Here is a 14,064-nt window from a genome sequence, read left to right on the forward strand (position 1 = left end):
TGCCAGTCCTGGCTCTTGAGTAAGGGTCTAGACACAGTCCTTTAGTTTTTATGCTCAATGCTAGTGCTTGACTGCTTGGGTGACAGCATGACTTCTGGATTTTTTTTGTGTACACAGTAGTGAGGAATCGAATGCAGGGCTTTGTACTTACTAGGTGTACATTCTATCATTAAGCCCCAGGAGTGACAATTGTATGAACAGATAAATGTATAGATTGGTAGATAGACAAATAGATGTATATGTATAAAACAAAAGAGAGATGTCTGAATATTATGAAATTGCATATACAATATTAATACCGATTATTGGCAATTAAATTATTCCTTCCATTTTTAAGTATCATGATTGAATAAATAATAAAGTATTAATTGAAAATTAGTCAATATTTTATAATTGTGTATAATTTTATAATATCGTATACTAACTACTAATTTAATTTTTAATTTTATAACATTCCATTTGTATATGGGAATAGATTTCTGAGAATCTCCATTCATTAGTGTCAGTCCTGGCATTCGACCTCCAGGCCTAAGTTGCTGGTTTTGGCTATGGCTTCCCTAATACCCCGCCAAACATCAGCAATGCAAGATAATGTATGCTTTCTGGGCCTTGTCGTTTAGACCCAGGATGGTTCACAATACAAAGGGAAAAAAAAGGAAAACTACCTCCTTGAATTTCTCAGTTTTAGGCTTCTCCTTTACAGTTTTTTATTTCTTTTTCAACCCCGAGATTTGAACTCGGGTCCTAGGATGCCACCACCAACTGTGGCAAAGATGCCAAGACCTGAGTTCAAGCCCCGTGCTTAGCCATAATAATAATAATAATAATAGTAATAAGGCCCTGGTTTGGAATTTGCACCATTTTTCTAGTAGGCCTGGGATTTGCACTCAGGGTCTGGGTGAAGAGGAAAGGCTCAGCATCCTTGAAGACAAGAAATTCAGACCAGTTCCCAGAGCCTCAATTGAAGCACCAGCACTGGAAAAACTAATATTAATATATGAGATCTGTTTACATACATGGGTTAGTTCATATGACATTTATTACCCTTATTTATTTAGTATTTAGTATATACACATGTAACATTTCTTTTATTACATCATATCACATAGGATATAGTTGCATATGGATTATACATCATACTGAGACCAAGGACTTTCACAGAGAAGGAAAATAATGTGTCAAAATTGGCTTCTTACTCCATGAATACATTTTTGGCCATGCTGGGATTTCATCTCACAGCCTACAATGCCCAATCCATAAATAGGGTTACAGTCTTAGCAGACCAGCCTCCTGAAAACTGAGCGGCCAGGAAGTTCTGAGGACCTGTGATCAAGACAAAGTAGTGCCCCATATATATATATACATATATATATATATGTATATTTTGATAAATATGTAGATTGAAGTAGATAGAGAGATAGACATAAACATACATACATATATATACATATACAGAGAGTGGGCTGTGAGGATATAAAATTATATATGTTATTACCAATTATTAGTTAATAAATTTTGCCTCCATTTAATGAAGTATCCGGGTTGAATACTTATAAAAATATTAATTAAAAATTAATCAATATCCTTAACTATACCATGGTGCTAGAATGGAAAACATAAACCCAATAATTTTTGTGTGGCATTCTAAAATAGGGTCATGAATCCACTGCACATTTATTGTTACATTAATAACACTCCATAAGCATTCACATGAACAGGAATAAGTTTGTCAGGCTCTCCTTCCTTTTGTGGATGGCTGTCCTAGCATTCAAACTCCAGGCCTGGGTCGTTTAATTATAATGCAAACCATTGGAATGACACCGTGAAGACTTCAGATTGTTACCATTAAAAAAAAGAAAAAGAAGAAGAAAAGTAAGCAAGGTGCCAGTGGCTCCTACCTGTAATCCTAGCTCCTCAGGAGGCCAAGATGTAGAGAATGCCAATTTGAATTCAGCCAGGGTGGGAAAGTCCATGACACTCTTCTTTCAAAGAGATCACAGGGGAAAAAAAAACCATGCATGGGGCTGTGGCTCAAGGGCAGAGCACTACTCTTGAGCAAAAGGTGCTCAGGGACAGAACCTTGGCTCATAGTAAAACCCTGGACCTGCCAAAAATAAAAAAAAGGAGGCAATAACTCCATGTATCTGGGTATGGACAATAGGCATTCAGCAGGTTGCCCATGCCCAGCCCCCCAACCTGGGCAATCTGGGACAAGCCCTCAGAGAGTACAAAGTCTGAGCGGGCAACATGAACAAAGCATCCATCTCTGCCATTTAAGAACTGAAGCCTTATATTCTGGCCGAGGTGTCCCATCAGGACACCATGCAGCCAGCCACTGTCTCCAGGGAAAGCACAGTTCCTAGGCTGTAGGAGTTGTCAAAGGTTCTGGCTCCATATTCTCTATCCTTCTGTAGGATGTGAGGCTAGACTTCTGGGGCCTGTGGCTATCACTCATTTATCATTCCTCATTGACGAGTCACAGTCTGGTCCCAAATCATGGCAAAGATATGAAATAGAGATTTCTACACCAAAGGGGGTAAGCCAATAAACCCCACCCTCATAACTCCTGTTAGAAGGGAACCTTGGGCTGAGATTGGAGATTAGTGCTAGAGTGCTTCCCTAGCCCGCATGTACAAACCCTGGGTTTGAGTTTGATTGCTCAGTACCACAGAAACAGAAAAAGCCAAAAGTGCTACTGTGGCTTAAGTGATAGAAAGATAGCCATGAGCAAATGTAGCTCAGGATTATGCCGAGACCCTGAGGTCAATCCCCAAGACTGACAAAAAAGAAAAAAATTCATCCAGGTGTGATCTTTTGCTCTGGGACTCAGAGGAGGGCTGAAGTTATAGATAAGAGGTAGAGTAGAGGACGGGTGCTGGTGGCTCACCCCTGTAATCTTAGCTACGCAGGAGGCTGAGATATGATGATCCCAATTGCAAGCAAGAAAGTCTATATGAGACACTTTTCTCCAATTAAACACCCAAAAAGCCAGACTTATAGCTGTGGTTCAGTAGTAGAGCACTAGCCTTGAGCACAAAAGCTCAGGGATTGGATAGCATCCAGGCCATGAATTCAAACCCCAGGACTGGCACACACATGTGTGCGCGCACACACACACACACACACACACACGATAGAGCATTTGCCAATCAGCCAGCACAAGTTCCATCTCTAGAAACTCAATATTAAAAAAAAGAGGTAGAAGGGAAGGAAAGACTTGCTCAACGAGGTGATATATCCAATGCCAAAATTCCACAGGAGTTCTAAGATGTGGATTCAGGACAGAGGGCCTCAGGCAGAAGGTACAGCATGGGCAAAGGTACTGAGGTGTGCTTTAGAGCAGATGGTGTGGGTGGAATGAAGGTTCTGTGGCTTCAGACAAGTCTGGTAGGACATTCAAGGCTGGGTCAAGGTTTATATTTGAGTCACAGGTAGGGCAGAGGGTGGGGTCCCAGAATGGGGCCCAGGGGGAAGATCAGTTGGCTTTTTACCAGAGACACCTGACATTTCCTGTGGCTGGAAGCTTATTTTTCACAGCTCCTGACCCTCAGACCTCCTTTGCATGGAGAAGTCAGGGCAAATGCAGGGAAGAACTTTTGCTTAAGAAAAGCCCAATGCCACCAGTGGCTCAACCCCTGTAAATCCTAGCTCCTCAGGAGACTGAGATAGAGATTGTGGGTCAAGCCAGCTCAGGGGAGGAAAGTTAGTGAGACTCTACTTGCCGATGAACTACCAAAAGCCAGAAATGGAGCTTTGGCTCAATTGGCAGAGTGCTAAAATTGAGGGAAAAAATTAAGGGACCAGAGCCTAACCCCTGAGTTCAAGCCCCAGTACTTGCACCTAAAAAAATAAAGAAAAGCTTTCAGAAGCTCCTAGTCTACTGTGGTGTAAGGCCAGATCAGCCGGCACTGGTGGCTCACACCTGTTCTCCTAGCTCCCCAGGAGGCTGAGATGTGAGGATCATGGTTCAAAGCCAGCCTAGGCAGGAAAGTCTGGGAGACTCTGATCTTCAAGGAACCTTCAGAAAACCAGAATTGGTGTTGTGCCTCAAGTGGCAAGCCAAACCTCTGGGGGACAGGCCCCAGGCCCAGAGTTCAAGTCCCATGACCAACACCTGGCCTGCTTGGACCTCACTCTGTGGATCTAGGCGGAGTACTTTCCAGTGGGCCACTGAGGGTCTCCCAATGTCTAGGTGTCCTACAAGTCTTGAGAGCAGCCTCTTTGGAGGCCTTTGCCTACAGAGCAGGCCACAGTATCAGAGAAGGTTCGAGCCTTGAGCACGGAGGTCATTAATCTCTTCATCAGAATGGCATCTGTCATGGCTGCACTTTGGATCTGAGCAATAAATCGACCTCAGACCAAAGTTCTGGGCCAGAAGGGGCAGGAGCTGCAAGATGGCACAGCAGGTAATGCCCACTCACTCGAGTATCACAAGAGTGTGAATCTGTCAGGCACACATTTGGCAGGTGTTGAGTTGGGCTCATGAAAGACTTGTAGTCTCAGGTATCCACAGCCAGCAGGCTGCTGCTGGTAGCAGTCTCTATCCCAGGAGTCACAGGGCTCGGAGCCTTACTTTCCTCACCAGTACTCGGAGCAATCATGGGCTGACTACAAATGAGCATTCATAGTGGCTTCCCTTGGTCCTGTGGCCCTGTGCATGGATAGAGGGGCAGGTTCCATGGAACTTACTGCCATGACCCAGACCCCTCAGCCCAAGAATGACTTAGGGAAAAACTACTTGATCTGCCTTGAGAGTTTACTATGACTATGCCTCAGGAGTGCCCCCAGTTTTGTAGCTGAGCTCATCATTACCACCATCTTCTGTGTGTGTGTGTCTGTGTGTGTCTGTGTGTGTATGTATGCATGCACACACTTGCACACATCTTGGTACTAGGGCTTGAACTCAGGGCCTGAACTCTGTGCCTCAACTTTTTCATTCAGGGCTAGCACTCTACCACTTGAGCCACAGCTTTTCTTCCAGCTTTTCGGTGGCTAGTTGCAGAGGAGAGTCTCACAGACTTTTCTAGCTGGGCTGCCTCTGAATGGCAATCCTCAGATCTCAGACTCCTGAGGAGCTTGGACTAGGAGGGCATGAGCTATTAGCATCTGGCCACACTTTCCTTCTTGGCTGAAACAGACTACCTCTCCCCCAGCCGAGCGCCCATCTACAGCTACCCTCCTTCCCCAGGCTACAGAAGAAACATACCCTCCCTTGAGTACAAAGAAATGGGATTAGGTTAGAGGTTTATGTTCTCCACACAGTCACGGGATGCTGGGAGCTGAAGTGGAGGTCAGAGATCTAGGCCAGGGGAAGTAGACAGCTGTTAGAACAGAAGAGCATATGAAAAGACATCCTTGCAACTGGGTACCAGTGGCTCATGCCTATAATCTTAGCTACTCACGGCTGACACCTGAGGATCAATCAAGATTCAAAGCTAGCCTGGGCAGACTCTTCTCTCCAATGAATCACCAAAAGCTGGGAAGCAGAGATACCCTAGTTCAAGTGGTACACACCAACCTTGTGCAAAAAAGCTAAAGGATATCCCCTAGGCTCTGAGATCAAGTCCTGGTAAATACACACACACACACACACACACACACACACACACACACACACGCACACACACACGCACACACATGCACACATGCACACATGCATGCGCACATGCACGCAAACATGCACGCAAGCACATGCATCCACTACCATCCTTAATTGGAGCCAATTGCTCATACCAGCAATTCCAGCGACTCAAGAGGCTTAGCTCTTAGAATGGCAGCTTGAACCCAGCCCAAGCAGGAAAGTCTGTGAGACTCTTCTCTCCACTAACTACTAAAAAAGGTGAAAAGTGATCTGTGATATAAGTGGTAGAGAGTTAGCTCAGGGACAGTGCCTAGGCCCTGAGTTCCAGCTCTGAGATTTTTTTTTTTAATATACACCCTTTACCTTCCCCACCCCCACAGACCATAAATCCAGATTTTGGTCATACTAGATCTCACTTTTGCTCTTGCCATTTCCATAGCACTTCCACAAATGGCCGGTGTGTGGCCAGCCATGGGTTAAGAAGTGAACTTACGCAAGGAAGGCATAACCAGGTCAAGGCTAATGCCCCAGAACACTGAGATACTGGCCATACCAGTCTCTCATCCCCCAGTTCCCTGGCCCTGGAATCTTATGTCTGTGCCTCTGTATTCTGGGTATCCGGAATCGTGTAGAAGGAACTGAGAGGTCAAGCTGGGGCTGGGAGATAGACTTGGCTGTGATAAAGTTTGTTGACATTTCCTAGACAACAACAGATACTTCCAAGCCACCTGGGCCTCACCTCTATGCAGCCCAAGATCCTTCTTGTTTGGGCAGCCTTCATTCAGCTATCAAGCTCAAGTTGGTCAGAGCCACTGGCAACCACCCTTCCCCCACTCCACTGCCAGCTGCTGGGAGGGACATGCAGCCAGAGGCCCAGCTGAGGAAAAGGAAAAGACATCACATGACTGAACCCCACCCTTCCAGAGGTAAGGGAGAACCTATGCCAGCTGGCCCTGCTGACACAGAATCCCATGGAGGTGGCCAAAGATATGGACAGCCGGACTTGGGCCCCAATGAAAAGCTGGACTATACAGGTCTCTGGCAATTTAGGACTCATTGTAGACCCTGCCTGGGGGCTAAAGGCAAGGTTGTAATGGAAGAGGGGCAAGATCCAAGGTCAGGAAGAGGAAGACAGGCACCCAGGAAGGGGACAGAGAAAGATGAGGGAAACACACACACACACACATACACACACACACACACACACACACACACATAAGGGTAGCCCAAGGCCTCATCAGGCCCTGAGCACCAGAACATGCCAAACCCTGAGTAGATGGCACTACCATCCTCAGACCAACTGTAGACAAATCTCAGCCTCTCACACGTCTGGAATGGCTCATAACACAGCATGGCATTTCCTACTGTACACAACTCTATGCAGAAAACTCATCCACCTTATTTTTGGTTGTCGGTCATAGGGTTTGAACTATGGGCCTGCACACAGTCCCTCAGCTCTTCAGCTGAAAGTGCACGCTCTACCACTGGAGGCACAGCACTACCTCTGGTTTTCTGGTGGTTCATTGGAGATAAAAATCTCACAGACTTTCCTACCAAAGCTGGCTTTGTACTGCAAGCCTCAGATCTCAGCCTCCTGAGTAGCTAGGATGACAGTTGTGAGCCACCAACAGCACCCGGCTTTAGTTACCTTCTTATAGCCAGGTGAAACCCAACTTGTCAGGCTACAAACCACATGCAACCCTTCACTTCAGACTTTGACACTAGCATCCAAAACTATATTTCCATGGATGAAGAGAATATAATTGACAATACCCACCCATCCCTGCTCCCATTAGCCCACTCCATGCCTAAGACAGGCCAGGACTTCTGGAGTTGTTAGTAAGGCAATGCCCACCCTGCTGTGACTTCACACTGGGTCAAACCTGGAGAGTTTTTAGAAATTTCTGTACACTTAGGCTAGCATCTGGTCTCCCAACGACAGAACCCCCATTGCTTCACCATCACTTGCAAGCAAGGTTGTCTTTCTGGTTTTTGTTATTGTTGTTTTTGATGAAGGGCTTGAACTCAGGGCTTGGGAACTGTCCCTGATGATGATTTTTGCTCAAGGCCAGATCTGTACCTTTTGAGCCATGGTGCCATTTCTGTTTGGAGATTGGGGATGACACTCTCATGGGACTTTCCTGCCTGGGCTGGGAAATGAGTCTCAGCCTCCCGAGTAGCCAGGATGACAGGCGTGAGCCACCAGCACAAGGCTTACGGTGTCTCAGTCTTTCGAATTTCCATCTAGTCCTCCTCTATACACTACCACCTAGACACTCCTCTATCTCCCTCACAGAAAGCAAAGAAAGGCTTGGAATCTGGTTAGGGCCATGGGCATTAAAGAGCTTCCTCCACATCTCAACCCCTCTCTAAGCTCCCATCTGCCTGCTCTGGATGGACTGGTCCTCTGTGACAGGTCAGACCCAGTAGGACTTTAGGGGTTTGCCCTGTATCCCCCGAACTCCATCCAACTTGTACCTGAGGATTTCTGGGGCCATTTCCGCGGTGGAAGATTGGGAGGGTTGCTGATAACCACCTCCAGGGGTGTCCAGGGCAGAAGGAATATCCAGCTCCCCTCTGTCAAAGAAGGAGACACTAAGCATGGATGGATTTACTAAGAGCTACAGGGCATAGCCAACCACCTGTCACCAAGGTCTATCTGAGTGCTATTTTATTTTCACAGTCCTGAGGCGTGACCTCAGGGCCTGGGCAATGTCTAGAAGCTTCTTCTGACAGAGGCAAGCACTCTTCCACCTGAGCCATGGTGCCGCTTCTGGCTTTTTCTGTGTATGTGGGACCTAGGAATTGAACCCAGGGTTACCTGTGTACTAGGCAAGCCCACTACTGCTAAGACACAATCCCAACCCTGGATAGCTGTTCCTCTGTGAACCCTCGGGCCTGCCTCGGGATACTATTTCACATCAATATTGAGTTTCTCACCAGCAGCCCTGGCTGGAAATAAACATGCTCAACTATGTTGTAATTTATCTACAGCGTCTTGCTCTCTGTGCTTCCTGTCAGATCCTCTTTGTTAAGAAAGACCCCCTTTCAAGTGCTGCCTCTAAAAAGCCTGCGCCAATCGCCCTGACAGAGCAAGATCTTCTCTGCTCTGCAGGCTGCATGCTTTGTCATGCTCTGTCTTCCAGCTGGTGTGGGTTAAGAGCACACGAAGGAGTATGCCTGGCTTCCACCATCCAATTTCTGAAGGCTCTGATACACTACCTAGGATCGGTGCTGTATCACACACTGTGAGAGGGCACTCATTGCCCAGGCAGTCTGGGGATGAAAAGATGGGGCCATTTTTGTGTGTGGGCTTGAATTCATGTTCTGGGAGTAGTCTCTCTGAGTTTTCATGCTTAAGGCTGGTGCTCCACAACTTGAGCCACAACTCCACTTCTAACTTTTTGGTGGTTCTATGGAGAGTAGATTCTCACCAGCTTTCCACCTTATGGCTGGCTTTGATCTTTGATCCTCAGATATTTGCCTCCTAAGTAGCCAGGGTGTCAGACGTGTACCTGAGCCAGAGGTGATGGGCACCAGACCCTTTCTTTGTTTATCTCATGCCAACAAGCAAGCCATAGTTAAAATAGTCATTTACAAGGATCAAGTTCCTCTGCTAGGTCAGTTAATACAAGGAGATAAGGTGCCTTTGAAAAAGGCTAGTCTGTGTTGGCCTAGGTGTGTGTGTGTGTGTGTGTGTGTGTGTGTGTGTGTGTGTGTGTGTGTGTGTGTGTGTGTGTGTGTGAGTGCATGTGTGTGTGAGTTTCAGGGATACCTACCCCTATCTCTGCAGTGCCTCATCCTCCCAGTGGTGAGTACATCCAGAATCCCCACCCCAAGGAAGGTGTTTAGGGGAAGGTATATAAGGTCACATTGAGTGGGATGATCTGAATTCTATCCTGAAACTGAAGCCTGGAGAGCTAATGGAGAGAAGGGGAGGTTTAGAGGAGCATCAAAGAAGCCCCTTACTTTTGGCGACAAGTACCAAAGAGAAGACTGAATCCATTTTTTTAGTAGTAAGATAACAGGTGCCCACTATTCATTTATTGTATTATTTTTTTCTGAGCCCTAGGACTTGGATTCAGGGCCTCGGTGTCATCCCTGAGCTTCTTTCATTCAAGGCTGAGGCACTACCACTTGAACCACAGAACCACATCTGGCTTTTTTTCTGGTGGGGGGAGGTGGTTTTTGGGAGATAAGAATATCACAGACTTTGCTGCCTGGGCTGGCTCTTAGTCATGACCATCAGACCTCAGCCTCAGCCTCCCAAATAGCCAGGATGATGGGTGGCAGCCACCAGCATGTGAACGCCACCATCCATTTATTTTCCTCTAGGGCCAGTGCCAGCCACCTGCACTGCACCCCACCCCCCTTATTGTGAGTGGGAAGTAATCATGGGTGTGTTTGATACTTCAACAGCCCACCTACGTACCTTTTAGCATTGTTCCTGATCAGTTTGATGGCAGCTACTTCCTTATCCACAGCAATGACTTGGCTCTGTCACAAGAAAAAAGGTACCTCAAGAGCTGCCAGGTCTGGAGTCTTTCCTCTGCACCACGCCCCCCTACCTGAAATGACACACCCCAGCAAAGCGAAGTAGACACAGAGTGAATTCATTTTCTTATAACCGGGGTCTGGCCAGATAGATGGCGGTGAGGATCAGAGGTCCAGGATCATGCTAGGCGGTTGGACAACACGATACCTCCTCATCCACTTTCCTTTAACTCTCTTAGCAGAGGATAGTGGGGAAGTACTCAGAGGATGGATGGACAATGAATAACCGTCATGTTCTAGCCCGGGCACAGAGTGGCGGACCTCAGGGAGTTATTTCAACAGGCTGAGCAAGACAGCTCCTGACCCACAGCCCACCTCCAGAATTAGAGGGTTACCGTGGGTCCCAGACACATGGAGACACTGAGCCACCTCCTCCAGGACACATTCAACCAGTTTCTGAAAGAGCGAGAGAGAGAGACAGAGACAGAGACAGAGAGATAGAGACAGAGACAGAGACAGAGATGGAGAGGGAGAGAGAGAGAAAAAGAAAACATGAAAGAAAGAAAGAAAGAACGAAAGAAAGAAAGAAAGAAAGAAAGAAAGAAAGAAAGAAAGAAAGAAAGGAAGGAAGGAAGGAAGGAAGGAAGGAAGGAAGGAAGGAAGGAAGGAAGGAAGGAAGGAAGGAAGGAAGGAAGGAAGGAAGGAGGGAAGGAGGGAAGGAGGGAAGGAGGGAAGGAGGGAAGGAGGGAAGGAAGGAAGGAGGAAGGAAGGAAGGAAAGAAAGAAAGAAAGAAAGAAAGAAAGAAAGAAAGAAAGAAAGAAAGAAAGAAAGAAAGAAAGAAAGAAAGAAAGAAAGAAAGAAAGAAAGAAAGAAAAGAAGGAAAGAAAGAAAGAATTGGACTGATGCCAGTGGCACAGGCATAATGCTATACAGGAAACTGACATATCAGGATCATGGTTTTTAGCCAGGCAGGCAGGAACGGTCTGTGATACTCTTATCTCCAAAGAACCACCAGAAATCCAGAAGTGGTGCTGGGGACTCAAGTGGTAGAGCACCTGCCTTGAACTGAGTTTGGGGACAGCGCCCAGGCCCAGAGTTCAAGCCCCAGGACTGACAAGAAGTGGACTTTCCACCACAATAAGTGGACTGAATAGCATCCATTGCCATAGGGAGAATGGCAGAGAAGTCAGGCTGAGCTTCCTGTAACTGGGTGTCATGAATAGGTCACCCAGCTTCTTCGTGCCTCATTTTATCCAGCTGCAAAACTGAACACAGTGAAGGATCCCCTTCCACATGCAGATAGGGTAAGGATGAAAGAGAGCCATGTTTTGTTTCATAATCTCATACCTGTTGCATGATAAACAACAGGCCACATCTGAGCCCTTGCAGGGTATCTTCCTGTCATATGTTCACAGAATTTGAAGAACCCTATCTAGCAACCACTCCTTCTATGCCTGGCCCTGCCCCAGTGATCCCCCTATATTGATCCCTTGATTCCTCACAACTGTCCCAGGAGGATACTGAGGTCCGATGGTAAGGCCCCGAGCTTCAACTCTGGTCAAGAATCAGCTGCTGTGGACTAAGAGTTTGGGACAATCCATCTAAACTGATGATTAAACGTGGTGCTACCTGTCTAGCATCCCGATACAGAGAACCAGTCATGGTGGCCCACACTTGTCACAGGAGGATTGTGATCCAGCCCAGCCTGAGCATATATTTAGTGTCTATCTCAGAAATGCCCAAGACAGAAAGGCTTGGCTTTCATGGTAGAATACCTGACTGGCAAGCCTAAGGCCTTGAGTTCAATCCCTAATATACCAAAAAGAATCAGAGGCCTAGTGCCAGAGGCTCATGCCTATAATCCTAGCTACTCAGGAGGCTGAGATCTGAAGATGATAGGTCAAGATTTAAAATAGGGTTGGCCTCACCCATCAGACCTCATGATGAGAAGACCCAGAGTTTGGCCCATCCAGTATGCTCCATACTAACAGAGCTGGCATCCTGAATAAGTGCTGGCCATGCTCTCTGTCCCTCTGGGGAGCCACTCCATGCAGGCCCCACTCCCAGGTCCTCTCAAGCTCCCTCTGCCACCAACCAGGGACAAGGGAGTAGACAGCTCCCGGGAACACAGATCCCTTGGTCTTATAATTTAAGCCTTTCACCCTTCCAGGCCCCCAAACCTAAGACACAACATTCATGCACCCACCCAAAGATAGCAGTTAGAAGTTACCAAAGGGTCCAGCGCTCCTTGTTGCAACCCACTTCTACACACACACACACACACACACACACACACACACACACAAATCCGGCACAGATGTTTCATGTATGTCATCCTACCTACTCAGGAGGCTGTGGTCTGAGGATCACAGTTCAAAGCCAGCCCATGCAGGAAAGGCTCTGAGGCTCTTATCCTCAGTGAACTACCAAATAGATAGAGATGAACCTGTGGCTCAAGTGTCAGAGCACTAGCTTTGAGCTCAGAAAGTCAGGAACAATACCTATGGCCTGAATTCAAGGCCCAGTTCTTCTACTTCCAAACACACAAAGACACAGACACAGACACAGACAAAGACGCAGACCCACACAGACACATAGACACACACACACAGACACACACACACACACACACACACACACACACACACACACACACAGGGACAGCTCAAGGCTTCAGCAGTCCCTGAGAACAAAACTACGAACTCATTCCATTAGGATCACATCCCACCCACAAGAAGGTGGCACTACCGACCTCAGACCCACTGTAGACAAAACATTGAGCCTCTCACATATCTGGAATGGCTCATAGACCAGCATGGCATTTCATACCATACACACTGCTATGTAGAAAACTTAGCCACCTCTTTTTTTGTTGTTGCTCATGGGGTCTGAACTCTGGGCCAGGTCACTGTCCCTCAGATTTTCAGCTGAAGGTAAGCACTCTCCCATTTAATCCACAGCACCACTTCCTGTTCTCTGGTGGTCCATTGGACATCAAGTCTCACAGATTTTTCTGCCCAAGCTTGCTCTGAACCATGGTCTTCACATCTCAGTCTTCTGAGTAGCTAGGATGACAGTTGTGAGCCACTGGCGACTTCCGGTTTCAGCCACCTTTACATACACAGAGGAAAACCATCTCATAAGGCCACAAACTCCTTGCAACACTTCACTTCAGACTTTGTCACCAAGCATCCAAATCCATCCTTTATTGGAGAAAAAACAGACACAGCAATCCTAGCCCTGCACCCATTCACCCACTCACTGCCTGACACAAGCCATGTCCTCTTGAAGCAGTGGGTTCAAGTTGGGGTAATCTTGGGGAGATCTTAGAAATGTCTGTACAGTGGGGTGAGCACCTGGTCTCCAAACCACAGCACCCCCCTCTTCATCCCTTGCACACCTGGACCATCCTTTGCAGGCAAATATGTTTTATTTTCTTTCTTTTTTCAGTTGTGGGGCTTGAACCCTAGGTCTGGGTGCTGTCCCTGAGCATTCCAGATCAAGGCGAGCACTCTACTACTTAAGTCACAACACAACACCACTTCTGTTTATCTGGCGGTTCGTTGGAGATAAGAGCTTCAGAGTTTTTCTTGCCCAGGCTGGCTTTGACCACTGATCCTCAGATCTCACCTCCTGAGTACCTAGGATGACAGTCAAGAGCTAGTGCCACCCAGCCAAACATACTTTTCCATGCCTGTCATCCTATCCCCTCAGGAGACTGAGATCTGAGGACTTCAGTTGGAAGCCACCCTTGGCAACAAAGTCCATGAGAACTCTTTATCTCCAATTATAAATGCCCAAACATGTTGGAAGTGGAGCTGTGGCTCAAATGGTAGAGCGCTAGCTTTGAATATAAATGACAAGGGATAGGACCCACTTCCTAGTTTCAAGTTTTTCTAGCAAAAACCCACCCAAAAAAGGGAAGCAGGTGGGTATACGGGAGCTGAAAGCTCACACATAGTACTCAAGACTCCCAGAACAGACCCCAT

At 46.9% G+C, this 14,064-nt stretch overlaps 1 long non-coding RNA gene across 1 annotated transcript; it reads right to left on the minus strand.

Annotated features, from left to right (window-relative positions):
- Window positions 1-2,626: 2,626 nt before the first annotated feature.
- On the minus strand, window positions 2,627-12,554 carry LOC122106401. The gene is made up of 3 exons (XR_006147168.1): window positions 12,522-12,554; window positions 7,057-7,059; window positions 2,627-2,692 (listed from the first exon to the last, which is right to left on the minus strand). It is a non-coding gene; the product is annotated as an uncharacterized LOC122106401 (long non-coding RNA).
- Between the last annotated feature and the right edge of the window lie 1,510 nt (window positions 12,555-14,064).

The sequence above is a fragment of the Dipodomys spectabilis genome, unplaced genomic scaffold, assembly GCF_019054845.1.
Source record: "Dipodomys spectabilis isolate Male_0828 unplaced genomic scaffold, ASM1905484v1 ptg000040l, whole genome shotgun sequence".
In the NCBI taxonomy this organism is placed as follows: Eukaryota; Metazoa; Chordata; class Mammalia; order Rodentia; family Heteromyidae; genus Dipodomys; species Dipodomys spectabilis.